Here is a 16,774-nt window from a genome sequence, read left to right as displayed (position 1 = left end):
GCCCAAAGGCATATTTCCCTTTCAAAATGATACCGACAGAGTTGAGTGGAAGCCTTGCCTTCGCCTAATACTCCATTTCCCTTTCAATTGAAGACTAATCATAGAAATATACTTGAAAACACATTAGTCCTAGCCTTGGCACAAGAAGAATAAGAAATATGTATTTGTACCATATGAAAGAAACATGATCAAAGGTATACAAATGAACAATATGTGCAATGCTTCAATCAAAGTTCCGAGAATCAAGAATATTTAGCTCATTCCTAAGTTTGCTAAAAGTTTGTTCATCTAGTGGCTTGGTAAAGATATCGGCTAATTGGTTGTGGGTGCTAACATAAGCAATTTTGATATCTCCCTTTTGTTGGTGATCTCTCAAAAAGTGATACCGGATGTCTATGTGCTTAGTGCGGCTGTGTTCAACGGGATTATCTGCCATGTGGATTGCACTCTCATTATCACATAGGAGAGGGACTTTGCTCAACTTGTAGCCGTAGTCCCTGAGGTTTTGCCTCATCCAAAGTAAATGTGCACAACAGTGTCCTGCGGCAATATGCCCGGCTTCGGCGATAGAAAGAGCTACTGAGTTTTGTTTCTTTGAAGCCCAAGACACTAGGGATCTCCCTAGAAACTGACAAGTCCCTAATGTGCTCTTCCTATCAATTTTACATCTAACATAATCGGCATTGGAATACCCAATTAAATCAAAGGTAGATTCCTTGGGGTACCAAAGCTCAAACTTAGGAGTGTAAACTAAATATCTCATGATTCATTTCACGGCCCTAAGGTGAACTTCCTTAGGATTTACCTGGAACATTGCACACATGCATATAGAAAGCATAATGTCCGGTTGTGAAGCACATAAATAGAGTAAAGATCCTATCATCGATCGGTATACCTTTTGATCTACGGATTTACCTCCCGTGTCAAGGTCGAGATGCCCATTAGTTCCCATGGGAGTCTTGATGGGTTTGGCATTCTTCATTCCAAACTTCTTGAGTATATCTTGAATGTACTTAGTTTGGCTGATGAAGGTGCCCTCTTGGAGTTGCTTGATTTGAAATCTAAGGAAATAGTTCAACTCCCCCATCATATACATCTCGATTTTCTGTATCATTATCCTACTAAACTCTTCACAAGATGACTTGTTAGTAAACCCAAATATAATATCATCAACATAAATTTGGCATATAAACAAGTCTTTAGCAATAGTTTTGGTGAAGAGAGTAGGATCAGCTTTACCAACTCTGAAGCTATTAGTGATAAGGAAGTCTCTCAGGCATTCATACCATGCTCTTGTGGCTTGCTTGAGCCTATAAAGCTCCTTTGAGAGCTTATAAACATGGTTAGGGTACTCACTATCTTCAGAGCCGGGAGGTTGCTCAACATATACCTCTTCCTTGATAGGGCCATTGAGGAAGGCACTCTTCACATCCATTTGATATAGCTTAAAGCCATGGTAAGTAGCATAGGCAAGTAATATGCGAATTGACTCAAGCCTAGCTACAGGTGCATAGGTTTCATCAAAATCCAAACCTTTGACTTGTGAATAACCTTTAGCAACAAGTCGGGCTTTGTTCCTGGTCACCACACCTCATCACATTTGTTGCGGAATACCCACTTGGTACCAACAACATTTTGGTTAGGACGTGGAACTAAATGACATACCTCATTCCTTGTGAAATTGTTGAGCTCCTCTTGCATTGCCACCACCCAATCCGGATCTCTTAGGTCATGTTTGGTTGAAGAGCCAAGTAGAACGGAGTCGTTCTGTCCCAGTTTTGTTGCTGTTTGGTTACAAAGGAACTAGAACGGAATGACTCCAATTAGGGAATATTCTCCTCAGATCCGGAACCATTCCGCTCCAAAACATCAACCGGACGGAGCCGCTCCGTTCCCATCCCGCTCTCACAGTCACGCTCTGTTCCGTTCACTCTGCAACCAAACAAAAAACAGAGCCACTCCGTTCCAGATTACCAAACACAGAACATAGCGGCTCTGTTCCTAGAATCAGGAATGGAACGGCTCCGTTCTACTTGGCTCCTCAACCAAACACTACCTTAGTGCATCCTCTACCCTGTATGGCTCAATAGAAGACATAAAAGAGTAATGTTCACAAAAGTGAGCAACTCGAGATCTAGTGGTTAAACCTTGTGAATGTCACCAAGTATGGAGTTGAAGGGGTGATCTCTTTGAATTGCTTGGTGGACTCTTGGGTGTGTGAAAGGGAAATGTGCCCTTGGGCCATTTCTAAGTATTTTGGTGATTGAGTGCCAACACAAGTGCTTTTGTGTTAATCTATGCAAAGTGGTGGACAAAGTGCAAATCATGTCAAAAGGTATGTTTCTAGACTTAGTACATTGTTTTATGGACTAACGTATTGTGTCTAAGTGCTGGAAACAGGAAAAATCGAGTTGGAGAAGAGATGGCTCTGTTCAGCCAAAGTCAGCTCGGTCTGGGTGCACCGGAATGTCCGGTGGTGCACCGGACAGTGTCCGGTGCGCCAGGCTGGCTCAGGCGAACTTGCTGCTCTCGGGAAGAAACTAACGGCGTACGACTATAATTCACCGGACTGTTCGGTGTGCACCGGACAGTGTCCGGTGAGCCAACGGTCGACCGGGCCAACGGTCGGCCGCGCGATCTGCGCAGGACACGTTGCCAAGCCAACGGCTAGAAGGAGGCACCGGACTGTCCGGTGTGCACCGGACAGTGTTCGGTGCGCCAACGGCTCCAAGGCTGCCAACGGTCGGCTTCGCCAATTAAGGAAGGAAATCCGCACCGGACAGTGTCCGGTGGTGCACCGGACTGTCCGGTGGTGCACCGGACTGTCCGGTGCGCCAGGCGACAGAAGGCAAGAATTGCTTTCCCGTATTGCTCTCAATGGCTCCTAGCTGCCTTAGGGCTATAAAAGGGACCCCTAGGCGCATGGAGGAGTACACCAAGCATTCCTTGAGCACTCTTGATCACTCACACTCCATTCTTGCGCACTTGTTCAACATTCTAGTGATTCAAGCTCCGTTCTAGTGTGCTAGTCTTTTGAGCTTAAGTCTGGGTCTTGTGTGTGCGTACTTGTTGTGATCTTTGTGTCTTGTGTGAGTTGCTAATCCCTCCCTTACTCCGTGCTTCTTTGTGAACATCTTTGTAAGGGCAAGAGACTCCAAGTTGTGGAGATTCCTCGCGAACGGGATTAAGAAAAGCAAAGGAAAACACCGTGGTATTCAAGCGGGTCTTTGGACCGCTTGAGAGGGGTTGATTGCAACCCTCGTCCATTGGGACGCTACAACGTGGAGTAGGCAAGCGTTGGTCTTGGCCGAACCACGAGATAACCAATGTGCCATCTCTGTGATTGATATCTTCGTGGTTATTGTGTTTTGTTGAGACTCCTCTCTAGACACTTGGCGATTATTGTGCTAACGCCTAACCAAGTTTTTGTGGCTTAAGTTTAAAGTTTTACAGGATCACCTATTCACCCCCCCTCTAGGTGCTCTCAATTGGTATCAGAGCCGTTCTCTTCACAAAGGGACTAATCGCCCGAAGAGATGGATCCTAAGGGCAAGGGGATTGTGATCAATGACAAGGAGAAGGAGTCATTCGTCAATGAGCCCAAGGATGACAAGCCTACTGACTCGGGCTTGGGCCACAAACGCAAGGATGGGAAGAAGAAGAAGACAAGGCGCATCAAGGAGATCGTCTACTACGACGACAGCGACGAGTCCACTTCTTCCCAAAAGGACAACGACGACAACGACTACGAAAGAAGGAAACCAGTTAATTCGAACTTTTCTTTTGACTACTCTCGTATTCCGCAAAATACAAATGCTCATTTGCTCTCCATTCCACTTGGCAAACCTCCTCACTTTGATGGAGAGGACTACGGATTTTGGAGTCACAAAATGTGTAGTCACCTATTCTAACTCCATCCAAGCATATGGGAGATTGTGGAAAGTGGAATGAAATTTGATAGCTCGGATAGTCCTATGTTTATAAATGAACAGATTCATAGAAATGCACAAGCTACTACTGTGTTGTTAGCCTCTTTGTGCAGGGACGAGTACCATAAGGTGAGCGGCTTGGACAATGCCAAGCAGATCTGGGACACCCTCAAGATCTCTCATGAGGGGAACGACGTCACCTTACTCACCAAGATGGAGTTGGTGGAGGGTGAGCTTGGAAGATTCACGATGATAAGGGGCGAGGAGCCAACCCAAACATACAACCGGCTTAAGACCCTTATCAACAAAATAAGGAGCTACGGAAGCACGCGATGGACGGACCACGACGTCGTCCGCCTAATGCTAAGGTCCTTTACTGTACTTGATCCACATTTGGTGAACAATATCCGTGAAAATTCTAGGTACACCAAGATGTCGCCCGAAGAGGTCCTTGGAAAATTCGTAAGCGGGCGAATGATGATCAAGGAGGCGAGGTACGTGGACGACGCGTTGAACGGTCCAATCCATGAGCCTCAACCCATTGCTCTCAAGGCAACGAGGAGCAAGGAGGCGCTACCTAGCAAGGTGGCGCAAGTTGAGGCGGCCGGGCTCAATGATGAAGAGATGGCCCTCATCATCAAGCGCTTCAAGACGGCGCTAAAAGGTCGCAAGGGACAGCCAAGCAAGACTAAAACAAAGGGGAAGCGCTCATGCTTCAAATGTGGTAAGATTGGTCATTTTATTGCTAACTGTCCCGATAATGATAGTGACCAGGAACAAGGGAGCAAGAGGGAGAAGAAGAAGGCATACAAGAAGGCTAAGGGCGAGGCACACCTTGGAAAGGAATGGGACTCGGATTGTTCGTCATCTGACTCCGAAAATGAAGGACTCGCAGCCACCGCCTTCAACAAGTCATCCCTCTTCCCCAACGAGCGTCACACATGCCTCATGGCAAGGGAGAAGAAGGTATGTACTCGAGACAGTACTACTTATGATTCTTCTAGTGATGATGAGTCTAGTGATGAAGAAATAGATTACTCTAGTTTGTTCAAGGGATTGGATAGAACTAAAATAGATAAGATTAATGAATTGATTGATGCCTTGAATGAAAAGGATAGACTCTTAGAGAAACAAGAAGACCTTTTATATGAAGAGCATGATAAATTTATTAGTGCACAAAATTCACTCGCTCTAGAAGTAAAAAGGAATGAAATGCTTTCTTGTGAACTATCCACTTGTCATGAAACCATTTCTACTTTAAAAGGTGTAAATGATGATTTAATTGCTAAACTAGAAGTAGCAAGTAAATCTAACTCTTGTGTAGAACATGTTAGGATTTGCAATAAGTGTAAAGATTTTGACATTGATGCTTGTAGTGAACACCTAGTTTGAATTTCTAAATTAAATGATGAAGTAGCTAGTCTTAATGCCCAACTTAAGACTAGCAAAAGTGAATTTGATAAGTTAAAATTTGCAAGGGATGCCTACACGATTGGTAGACACCCCTCAATTAAGGATGGACTTAGCTTCAAGAGGGAAGCCAAGAACTTGACAAGCCATAAGGCTCCCATCTCCGCCAAGGAGAAAGGAAAGGCCCCTATGGCTAGTAGTGCTAAAAGGAACCATGCTTTTATGTACCATGATAGGAGACAATCTAGAAATGCTTATAGGAGTTGTAATGCTTATGATGCTTTTGATTCTCATGCCATGTTTGCTTCTAGTTCTTCCTATATGCATGGTAGAAATATGCCTAGGAGAAAAGTTATTCATCATGTGCCTAGAAAGAATATTGTTCATGCTCCTAGGAAAGTAATGAATGAACCTTCTACAATTTATTATGCTTGCAATGCTTCTTTTGCTATTTGTAGAAAGGATAAGAAGGTAATTGCTAGGAAGTTAGGGGCAAGATGCAAGGGAGATAAAACTTGCATTTGGGTCCCTAAGACCATTGTGACTAACCTTGTAGGACCCAACAAGAGTTGGGTACCTAAGACCCAAGCCTAAATTTGCCTTGCAGGTTTATGCATCCGGAGGTACAAGCTGGATTATCGACAGCGGATGCACAAACCACATGACGGGGGAAAAGAGGATGTTCTCTTCCTACGTCAAGAACAAGGATCCCCAAGATTCAATAATATTCGGTGATGGGAACCAAGGCAAGGTAAAAGGGTTAGGTAAAATTGCTATTTCATCCGAGCACTCTATTTCTAATGTGTTTTTAGTTGAGTCGCTTGGATATAATTTGTTACCTGTTAGCCAATTATGCAATATGGGATATAATTGTCTATTCACAAATGTAGATGTGTCTGTCTTTAGAAGGTGTGATGGTTCACTAGCTTTTAAGGGTGTACTAGACGGCAAACTTTATTTGGTTGATTTTGCAAAAGAAGAGGTCGGTCTAGATGCATGCTTAATTGCTAAGACTTGCATGGGCTGACTGTGGCATCGCCGCTTAGCACATGTGGGGATGAAGAACCTCCACAAGCTTCTAAAGGGAGAACACGTGATAGGTCTAACTAACGTACATTTCGAAAAAGATAGACCTTGTGCAGCTTGTCAAGCAGGGAAACAGGTGGGAGGCTCTCATCACACCAAAAATGTGATGACCACATCAAGACCCTTGGAGATGCTTCATATGGACCTCTTCGGACCCGTCACCTATCTAAGTATAGGAGGAAGTAAGTATGGTCTTGTTATAGTTGATGATTTTTCCCGCTTCACTTGGGTATTCTTTTTGCAGGATAAATCTGAAACCCAAGGGACCCTCAAGCGCTTCCTCAGGAGAGCTCAAAATGAGTTTGAGCTCAAGGTGAAGAAGATAAGGAGCGACAACGGGTTCGAGTTCAAGAACCTTCAAGTGGAGGAGTTCCTTGAGGAGGATGGGATCAAGCACGAGTTCTCCGCTCCCTACACACCACAACAAAATGGTGTGGTAGAGAGGAAGAACAGGACGCTCATCGACATGGCGAGGATGATGCTTGGAGAGTTCAAGACCCCCGAGCGGTTTTGGTCGGAAGCCGTGAACACGGCTTGCCACGCCATCAACTGGGTCTACCTTCACCGCCTCCTCAAGAAGACTTCGTATGAGCTGCTAACTGGTAACAAACCCAATGTGTCTTATTTTCGTGTATTTGGGAGCAAGTGTTATATTCTTGCAAAGAAAGGTAGAACCTCTAAATTTGCTCCCAAAGCTGTAGAAGGGTTTTTATTAGGTTATGACTCAAATACAAAGGCGTATAGGGTCTTCAACAAATCATCGAGTTTGGTTGAAGTCTCTAGCGACGTTGTATTTGATGAGACTAATAGCTCTCCAAGAGAGCAAGTTGTTGATCTTGATGATGTAGATGAAGAAGACGTTCCAACGGCCGCTATGCGCACCATGGCGATTGGCGATGTGCGACCACAGGAACATTTGGAGCAAGACCAACCTTCTTCCTCAACAATGGTGCATCCCCCAACCCAAGATAACGAAGAGGTACCTCAAGTGGAGGCGCATGATCAAGGGGGAGCACAGGATATTCAAGTTGAAGAGGAAGAAGCACCTCAGGCACCTCCAACCCAAGTTCGAGCGACGATTCAAAGGAATCATCCCGTCGACCAAATTTTGGGTGATATTAGCAAGGGAGTAACTACTCGCTCTAGATTGGTGAATTTTTGTGAGCATTACTCTTTTGTCTCTTCTATTGAGCCTTTCAGGGTAGAAGAGGCCTTACTAGATCCGGACTGGGTGTTGGCCATGCAGGAAGAGCTCAACAACTTCAAGCGCAATGAAGTTTGGACACTGGTGCCTCGTCCCAAGCAAAACGTTGTGGGAACCAAGTGGGTGTTCCGCAACAAACAGGACGAGCACGGGGTGGTGACGAGGAACAAGGCTCGACTTGTGGCAAAAGGTTATGCCCAAGTCACAGGTTTGGACTTTGAGGAGACTTTTGCTCCTGTGGCTAGGCTAGAATCTATTCGTATTTTGCTAGCATATGCCGCTCACCATTCTTTCAGGTTGTACCAAATGGATGTTAAGAGCGCTTTCCTCAACGGGCCGATCAAGGAGGAGGTGTACGTGGAGCAACCCCCTGGCTTCGAGGAAGAACGGTACCCCGACCACGTGTTTAAGCTCTCTAAGGCGCTCTATGGACTTAAGCAAGCCCCAAGAGCATGGTATGAATGCCTTAGAAACTTTTTAATTGCTAATGCTTTCAAGGTTGGGAAAGCCGATCCAACTCTCTTCACTAAGACTTGCGATGGTGGTCTTTTTGTGTGCCAAATTTATGTCGATGACATAATATTTGGTTCTACTAACCAAAAGTCTTGTGAAGAATTTAGCAGGGTGATGACGCAGAAATTCGAGATGTCGATGATGGGCGAGTTGAACTACTTCCTTGGGTTCCAAGTGAAGCAACTCAAGGATGGCACCTTCATCTCCCAAACGAAGTACACGCAAGACTTGCTAAAGCGGTTTGGGATGAAGGATGCCAAGCCCGCAAAGACGCCGATGGGAACCGACGGACACACCGACCTCAACAAAGGAGGTAAGTCCGTTGATCAAAAAGCATACCGATCAATGATAGGGTCTTTACTTTATTTATGTGCTAGTAGACCGGATATTATGCTTAGCGTATGCATGTGTGCTACATTTCAATCTGATCCAAGGGAGTGTCACTTGGTGGCCGTGAAGCGAATTCTTAGATATTTAGTCGCTACGCCTTGCTTCGGGATCTGGTATCCAAAGGGGTCTCACTTTGACTTGATTGGATATTCAGATTCCGACTATGCTGGATGTAAGGTCGATAAGAAGAGTACATCGGGGACGTGCCAATTCTTAGGAAGGTCCCTGGTGTCATGGAACTCTAAGAAACAAACTTCCGTTGCCCTATCCACCGCCGAGGCCGAGTACATTGCCGCAGGACAGTGTTGCGCGCAACTACTTTGGATGAGGCAAACCCTCTGGGACTTTGGCTACAATCTGAGCAAAGTCCCACTCCTATGTGATAATGAGAGTGCTATCCGAATAGCGGAAAATCCTGTTGAGCACAGCCGCACAAAGCACATTGATATCCAGCATCACTTTTTGAGAGACCACCAGCAAAAGGGAGATATCGAAGTGTTTCATGTTAGCACCGAGAACCAGCTAGCCGATATCTTTACCAAGCCTTTAGATGAGAAGACCTTTTGCAGGCTGCGTAGTGAGCTAAATGTCCTAGATTCGCGGAACTTGGATTGATTTATAACATACATGTATTTATGCCTTTGATCATGTTCCTTATGCATTTTGTTGCTTACTTATGGTGCTCAAGTTGTACAAACACTCCCCGGACCTCACAAGTCCTTTTTGCAAGTGATGCACAAATTTAGGGGGAGCTGTGCTACAACTTGACCCTTTGAGACTAACCATGTGCTTGAGTTTGCTTGTTTTAGTCTCAAAGGAGGTTTGAAAGGGAAAAGGTGGACTTGGACCATGAAAGACTTCCACTGCACTCCGATGAGAGGGTAACTTATTCCAAGTTCATCTCACGTACTCTTATTGCCTTTGTATTCTTATTGAAGATTTTGGTGAGGCAATGGGGTTCTTGGGCCAAGATTGATCCCGTTTTGGTGCTTGATACCAAAGGGGGAGAAAATAAAGGCCAAAGCAATAAATGGATCAGCTACCACTTGAGAGTTTTTGAAAATAGTAGAATAGAGCTTTTGGTTTGTCAAAACTCTTTTATTGTCTCTCTTGTCAAAAGATGGCTTCTTGTGGGGAGAAGTGTTGATTATGGGAAAAAGGGGGGAGTTGTTGAAATCTTGAATCAATTTCTCTTGGAATGACTCTCTTTATGTTTTAACAAGTGTGCTTGACTTAGAGATAGAAATATGAGTTTGATGTGCAAAAATAAACCAAGTGGTGGCAAAGAGTGATCCATATATGCCAAATATGATTCAAAACAACCTTGAGTCTTCATTTGCATTGATATTGCACTTGTTCTAGTTGCTTTATGTTGTGTTGGCATAAATCCCCAAAAAGGGGGAGATTGAAAGGGAAATGTGCCCTTGGGCCATTTCTAAGTAATTTGGTGATTGAGTGCCAACACATGTGCTTTTGTGTTAATCTATGCAAAGTGGTGGACAAAGTGCAAATCATGTCAAAAGGTATGTTTCTAGACTTAGTACATTGTTTTATGGACTAATGTATTGTGTCTAAGTGCTGGAAACAGGAAAAATCGAGTTGGAGAAGAGATGGCTCTGTTCAGCCAAAGTCAGCTCGGTCTGGGTGCACCGGACTGTCCGGTGGTGCACCGGACAGTGTCCGGTGCGCCAGGCTGGCTCAGGCGAACTTGCTGCTCTCGGGAAGAAACTAACGGCGTACGACTATAATTCACCGGACTGTCCGGTGTGCACCGGACAGTGTCCGGTGAGCCAATGGTCGACCGAGCCAACGGTCGACCGCTCGATCTGCGCAGGACACGTGGCCGAGCCAACGGCTAGAAGGAGGCACCGGACTGTCCGGTGTGCACCGGACAGTGTCCGGTGCGCCAACGGCTCCAAGGCTGCCAACGGTCGGCTTCGCCAATTAAGGAAGGAAATCCGCACCGGACAGTGTCTGGTGGTGCACCGGACTGTCCGGTGCGCCAGGCGACAGAAGGCAAGAATTGCTTTCCCGGATTGCTCTCAACGGCTCCTAGCTGCCTTGGGGCTATAAAAGGGACCCCTAGGCGCATGGAGGAGTACACCAAGCATTCCTTGAGCACTCTTGATCACTCACACTCCATTCTTGCGCACTTGTTCAACATTCTAGTGATTCAAGCTCCGTTCTAGTGTGCTAGTCTTTTGAGCTTAAGTCTGGGTCTTGTGTGTGCGTACTTGCTGTGATCTTTGTGTCTTGTGTGAGTTGCTAATCCCTCCCTTACTCCGTGCTTCTTTGTGAACATCTTTGTAAGGGCGAGAGACTCCAAGTTGTGGAGATTCCTCGCGAACGGGATTAAGAAAAGCAAAGGAAAACACTATGGTATTCAAGCGGGTCTTTGGACCGCTTGAGAGGGGTTGATTGCAACCCTCGTCCATTGGGACGCCACAACGTGGAGTAGGCAAGCGTTGGTCTTGGTCGAACCACGGGATAACCACTGTGCCATCTCTGTGATTGATATCTTCGTGGTTATTGTGTTTTGTTGAGACTCCTCTCTAGACACTTGGCGATTATTGTGCTAACGCCTAACCAAGTTTTTGTGGCTTAAGTTTAAAGTTTTACAGGATCACCTATTCACCCCCCCCTCTAGGTGCTCTCAGTGTGGCGGTCTTTGATTTTGAATCTCTTGATCATCTTCCTTGTCTTGATCATTTTTATCTCCCCCTTGATCAATGTCTTCCTCCTGAGGTGGCTCATCATCTTGGTCTTCATCCTCTTCTTCTTGAGCTATTTCCTCTTCTTGAGTAGGTGGAGATGATGGTTGATCTTGTGCTTGTGTAGGCTCCTCAAATTCTTTTGGACGCACATCCCTAATGGACATGTTCCTTAGCATGCCACATGGAGCCTCTTCATCATCTAGTTCATCAAGATCAACTTGCTCCACTTGGGAGCCATTAGTCTCATCAAACACAATGTCACAAGAAACTTCAACTAATCCAGTGGACTTGTTGAAGACTCTATATGCCCTTATGTTTGAGTCATAACCAAGTAAAAAGCCTTCTACTGCTTTAGGAGAAAATTTAGAATTTCTATCTCTCTTAATAAGAATAAAGAATTTGCTCCCAAAAACTATAAAATAATAAACATTGGGCTTTTTACCAGTGAGTAGTTCATATGATGTTTTCTTAAGGATTCGATAAAGGTAGAGTCAGTTGATAGAGTAGTAGGCGGTGTTAATCACCTCCACCCAAAACCGATCTGGTGTCTTGTATTCATCAAGCATGGTTCTTGCCATATCCAAAAGAGTTCTATTCTTCCTCTCCACTACACCATTTTGTTGAGGTGTGTAGGGAAAAGAGAACTCATGCTTGATGCCCTCCTCCTCAACAAATCCTTTAATTTGAGAGTTCTTGAACTATGTTCCATTGTCGCTTCTAATCTTTTTGATTCTTAGTTCGAACTCGTTTTGAGCCCATATGAAGAATTTCTTTAAGGTCTCTTGGGTTTGAGATTTTTCTTGCAAAAAGAATACCCAAGTGAAGCGAGAATAGTCATCCACAACAACAAGACATTACTTACTCCCGCCGATGCTTATGTAAGCGATTGGGTCGAATAGATCCATGTGGAGTAACTCAAGCGGCATGTTGGTCGTCATGATGTTCTTGTGTGGATGATAAACTCCAACTTGCTTTCCTGCATGACATGCGCGGCAAATCTTGTCTTTCTCAAAATGAACATTTGTTAGTCCTAAAATGTGTTCTCCCTTTAGAAGCTTGTGAAGATTCTTCATTCCAACATGGGCAAGTCGCGATGCTAGAGCCAACCCATATTAGTCTTAGCAATTAAACAAGTGTCTAATTCAGCATTGTTATCATTAAAATCAACTAAATATAGCTGACCATCTAACACTCCTTTAAATTCTATTGAATCATCACTTCTTCTAAAGATAGTAACACTAATATCAGTGAAGAGACAGTTGTAGCCCATTTTGCATAATTGAGAAACAGAAAGCAAATTGTAGTCTAAGGAATCTACAATAAAAACATTAGAAATGGAATGGTCAGGGATATAGCAATTTTACCCAAACCTTGATTTCCATCCCCGAATGTGATTGCTCTTTGGGGATCTTCATTTTTCTCATATGAGGAGAACATCCTTTTCTCCCCTGTCATGTGGTTTGTGCACCCGCTATCGATTATTCAATTTGATCCACCGGATGCATAAACCTACAAAACAAATTTAGGTCTTGTTCTTAGGTATCCAAACGATCTTGGGTCCTTTGACATTAGAAACAAGCACCTTGGGTACCCAAACACAGGTCTTGGGACTCTTGTGTTTGCTCCCAACATATTTGGCAACCACTTTGACTAATTTGTTAGTAAGCACATAAGATGCATCAAAGGTCTTAAATGAAATATTATGCTCATTTGATGCATTCACAATTTTCTTTTCAGGCATTTTGATATTAGTTGAATGCCTAGAACTAGAAGCCTCATTTCTATACATAAAAGCATGATGAGAAACATTATGAGGTTTTCTAGCATGAATCTTTCTAATTTTATGCTCAGGATAGTTTTCAGGATATAAAATGTAACCCTCTCTATCCTGAACCATGGGAGCCTTACCCTTAACAAAATTAGACAGTCTGTTCTTGGGGGCATTAAGCTTGATGTTGCTTAGGTTTCCTTGTTGGAAGCCAATGCCATCCTTAATGCTAGGGCGTCTCCCATTATAAAGCATGCTATGAGCAAATTTAATTTTTTCATTCTCAAGCTCATGCTCGGCAACTTTAGCATTTAATTTTGCTATGTGATCATTTTGTTCTTTAATTATGGCAAGGTGATCATCTATAGCATCAATATTAACATCTCTACATCTAGTGCAAATGGTGACATGCTCAACAGTAGATGTAGAAATATTGCAAACATTCAATTCTTCTATCTTAGCAGTTAAACTAGCATTTTCATCTCTAAGACAGGAAATTGAATCATTGCAAATGTTAAGCTCTTTAGATAAATTCTCAATTTTTCTATCTCTAGAGCATAAGCATTCTTCAATTTAACAAATTTCTTATTTTCCTTAACGAGTAAGTCTTCTTGGCTTTCCAAGATATCATCCTTCTCGTTAATGGTTTCTATTAATTCATTTATTTTCTTCTTTTGATCCTTAGTAAGGTTAGCAAAAAGAAAAGTTAAATCATCATTATCATCACTAGAGCTACCTCATCATCGGATGTAGTATATTTGGGGGTATCTCTAGCCTGTACCTTCTTCTTCTTACCATCCTTAGCCATGAGGCATTTGTGGCCGACGTTTGGGAAGAGGAGACCTTTGTTGATGGCGATGTTGGTGGCGTCCTCGTCGGAGGAAGAGTCGGTGGAGCTCTCGTCGGTGTCGCAGAACCTCCCAAGTTATCGGGCCCACATGCACCTGTCCTTGTCTCAAAAACCTCAGACGGCTATGCATGTGCACCAAACAACTTAACAGGATCAGTTCGAGTGCCTCGAGGACCCTAGATAAACGACTTACCACCAAGATCGCAGGATTAAGTAAACACAATCCACATACAAACATTTGCAGCGGAAATAAATTCTTTATTGCAAAATGATTACATGTTATAATAAGTTACAAGTTATAATTGGGTTACAATATATATCACCGGAGTTGATTGCAAAAGAAAGTGTTTCAAAAGAATTACACTTTAAAATGTTATAGAACATTTGTAAGTTTTAAACTACATGCTAGCTTAAATGACAATCCTCAATAAAGAAGTTATAGATGGGATGTACTTATATGAGAAGGCCGAGCCCACTGGCACTTAACATCAATCACAAATCAAGCGACTCGTAACCTGCAGCAACAATGGGAATAAAACCCTGAGTACGCAATTACTCAATAAGACTTACCCGACTAAAGAAAAGACTCTTAAGGGTATGCTGGTTGGCTGGGAATCAAGGTAAAGCTTATCAAATTTCAAAGACTCATTTTGCAGAAGAGCTTACTAGTAAGTGAGTCCTTATGCCAAAGTTTTACTTCACAAGTTAAGTACTTTTCTTGGATCTAGATTTGCCTAATCTAGAGCATTCACTTGTCCTACACTAGCTTCATTTTATCAACTTTAATTTCACTTGTTATCTACGCTGAAGGTCGAAGATCCAGTCTTCATATCCGAGAAGTTCCGCGATCCGAATCAATACCCAGCTGGGGATATCCAACCACACGACATATGTAGCACTTAACCCTTGCATATGTAAACTCGCCACCAGGTTTCTCAAGACCAGAACGGGTTCACACGACCCGAGAGCACAGCACCCCACCATCCAATCACTTGCTAGGTGGGCACACGTTACTCTCGCCATGTCTCCACTCCCAGTGCGTGCGAGCTGTTCTGGTATTGGTCCGACCGAGGCTAAGCTTACCCATGATGAGGCATGTGGCCAGTTAAAGGGTCCTAGATCAGTAGGCCAACAATCGGAACGGTCCTTAATCGACACAGACGAGCGACCTTTCCTGCTCAACATCTTGTCTCATTTTATTTAAACCATTTCCTAATCTTTGGTACATGACAAAGGTACTTTTTTCTGGATGTTGAATCAATCATGGCCATATGGATTCACCATCCAATTTCTTTTTTTACAAAAATTTCCCATATCCCGTGAAACACATCATCTTTTTTTAAAAGAATAACTTTTAATTATCTAAGCAGGGATAAGAATCTTTAGTTCTCTTTTATAAACAGGAATCAAGGAATAGTAATCAAATTCCAAGGAATGGTAATGCATCAACTGTTTATTCACACAACTCCTATCACCTAATGCAACATATAAGTGATAAAAGCTTTTAAAATAGAAGGAGGTGGCAAATGCACCAGGGCTTGCCTGGGATAACACTAGATTAGTGTTGTTAGATGACGATCACTTAGTGACCATCCTTTGTCTTGGCACTCGTTCAGATTATCCATCTTCAGGTTCATTATCAGTATCTCCTTGCGAAGAAGCCCACGCTTAACAGCATCTCGTGGTCGACTCAGCTCGACTTCCGCATCACGTGATCAACTAGCGTACCTAATTGAAATGCATGATGCACATGTATAAACATAATGAAAAATAACACACCATATTACACACAATAAAGAATTAAGCACAATGACGAGGCGCTGCAACACTTGTGAGAAAATACTAGACGCCAACAAATGACTAAGTACAACAAGGACGACCACGGGTTCTAACCCAAACATCGAGAAATAGCAAACTATACATGCCCAGTTTAACACTCGAGTTCCTCCTGTTCAACTTAATTTACTTAAACCAGAAATCACAACAATGCATATGCTCTATATTCCCTAATCTAGAACATACCTCAAAAATTATCAAACTTGGGCTCAGTCTTTAGGGACACCTGAACACAGGCCTGAATAGTCACTAATTCAAATACGCTCACCAAAATATTTGCTTCCTTCTCCAAAATGCTACAGCATAAAGCAAGCATTAAGAAAAAAAGAAACAACCATTTGCAACTACAAGACTTCACCAATCAAGAACTAACTAAATTTACTTAGTCAAACAAGAATAACCTCAATCAATTAATTTCACACTTGCAGAATTTCTGGACAGCAGCATAGCAGTCAACGGTTTTGCTCACCTTAACCACCCGATAGTTGCATAACCCCTATGTTTTAACCTAACAGAGATTCTGATTTACCTACACCATATAATCAATCCTATCTCAAAAGATTCTAACATATCCTCATAATATATATCCTACCCTGGTGGATCCATCTAACCTAAACTAGTATAATCTACTTATATCCAATCTAACTTAGACCCTACCTAATCTGACATGATCTAATCTAAAGGAAGTTACTTAAACAAGTTATTTAATACTGGTAACATGGATTAGACCATATTCCGATAAATGGGATTTTAAAACCTAAAATTGGTATCTTAAACCAACTCGTTCGTGGAACCACGACCTAGCCTATGTTATAGGTTGCCCAACCCATTTATCTCAAAGGCAAAGTAAAACTCTGTTCAATCTACCTACCCTGTGTATCCGCAAATGTTAGTCTTAGCAATTAAGCAAGTGTCTAGTTCAGCTTGATTATCATTAAAATCAACTAAGTATAGCGCACCATGTAGCACTCCCTTAAAAGCTATTGAATCATCACTTCTTCTAAAAACAGTAACACCTATATCAGTGAATAGACAGTTGTAGCCCATTTTACACAATTGAGAAACAGAAAGCAA

The sequence above is a fragment of the Zea mays genome, chromosome 6 (genome assembly GCF_902167145.1).
Source record: "Zea mays cultivar B73 chromosome 6, Zm-B73-REFERENCE-NAM-5.0, whole genome shotgun sequence".
In the NCBI taxonomy this organism is placed as follows: Eukaryota; Viridiplantae; Streptophyta; class Magnoliopsida; order Poales; family Poaceae; genus Zea; species Zea mays.
Note: the sequence above shows the minus strand (reverse complement) of the source record.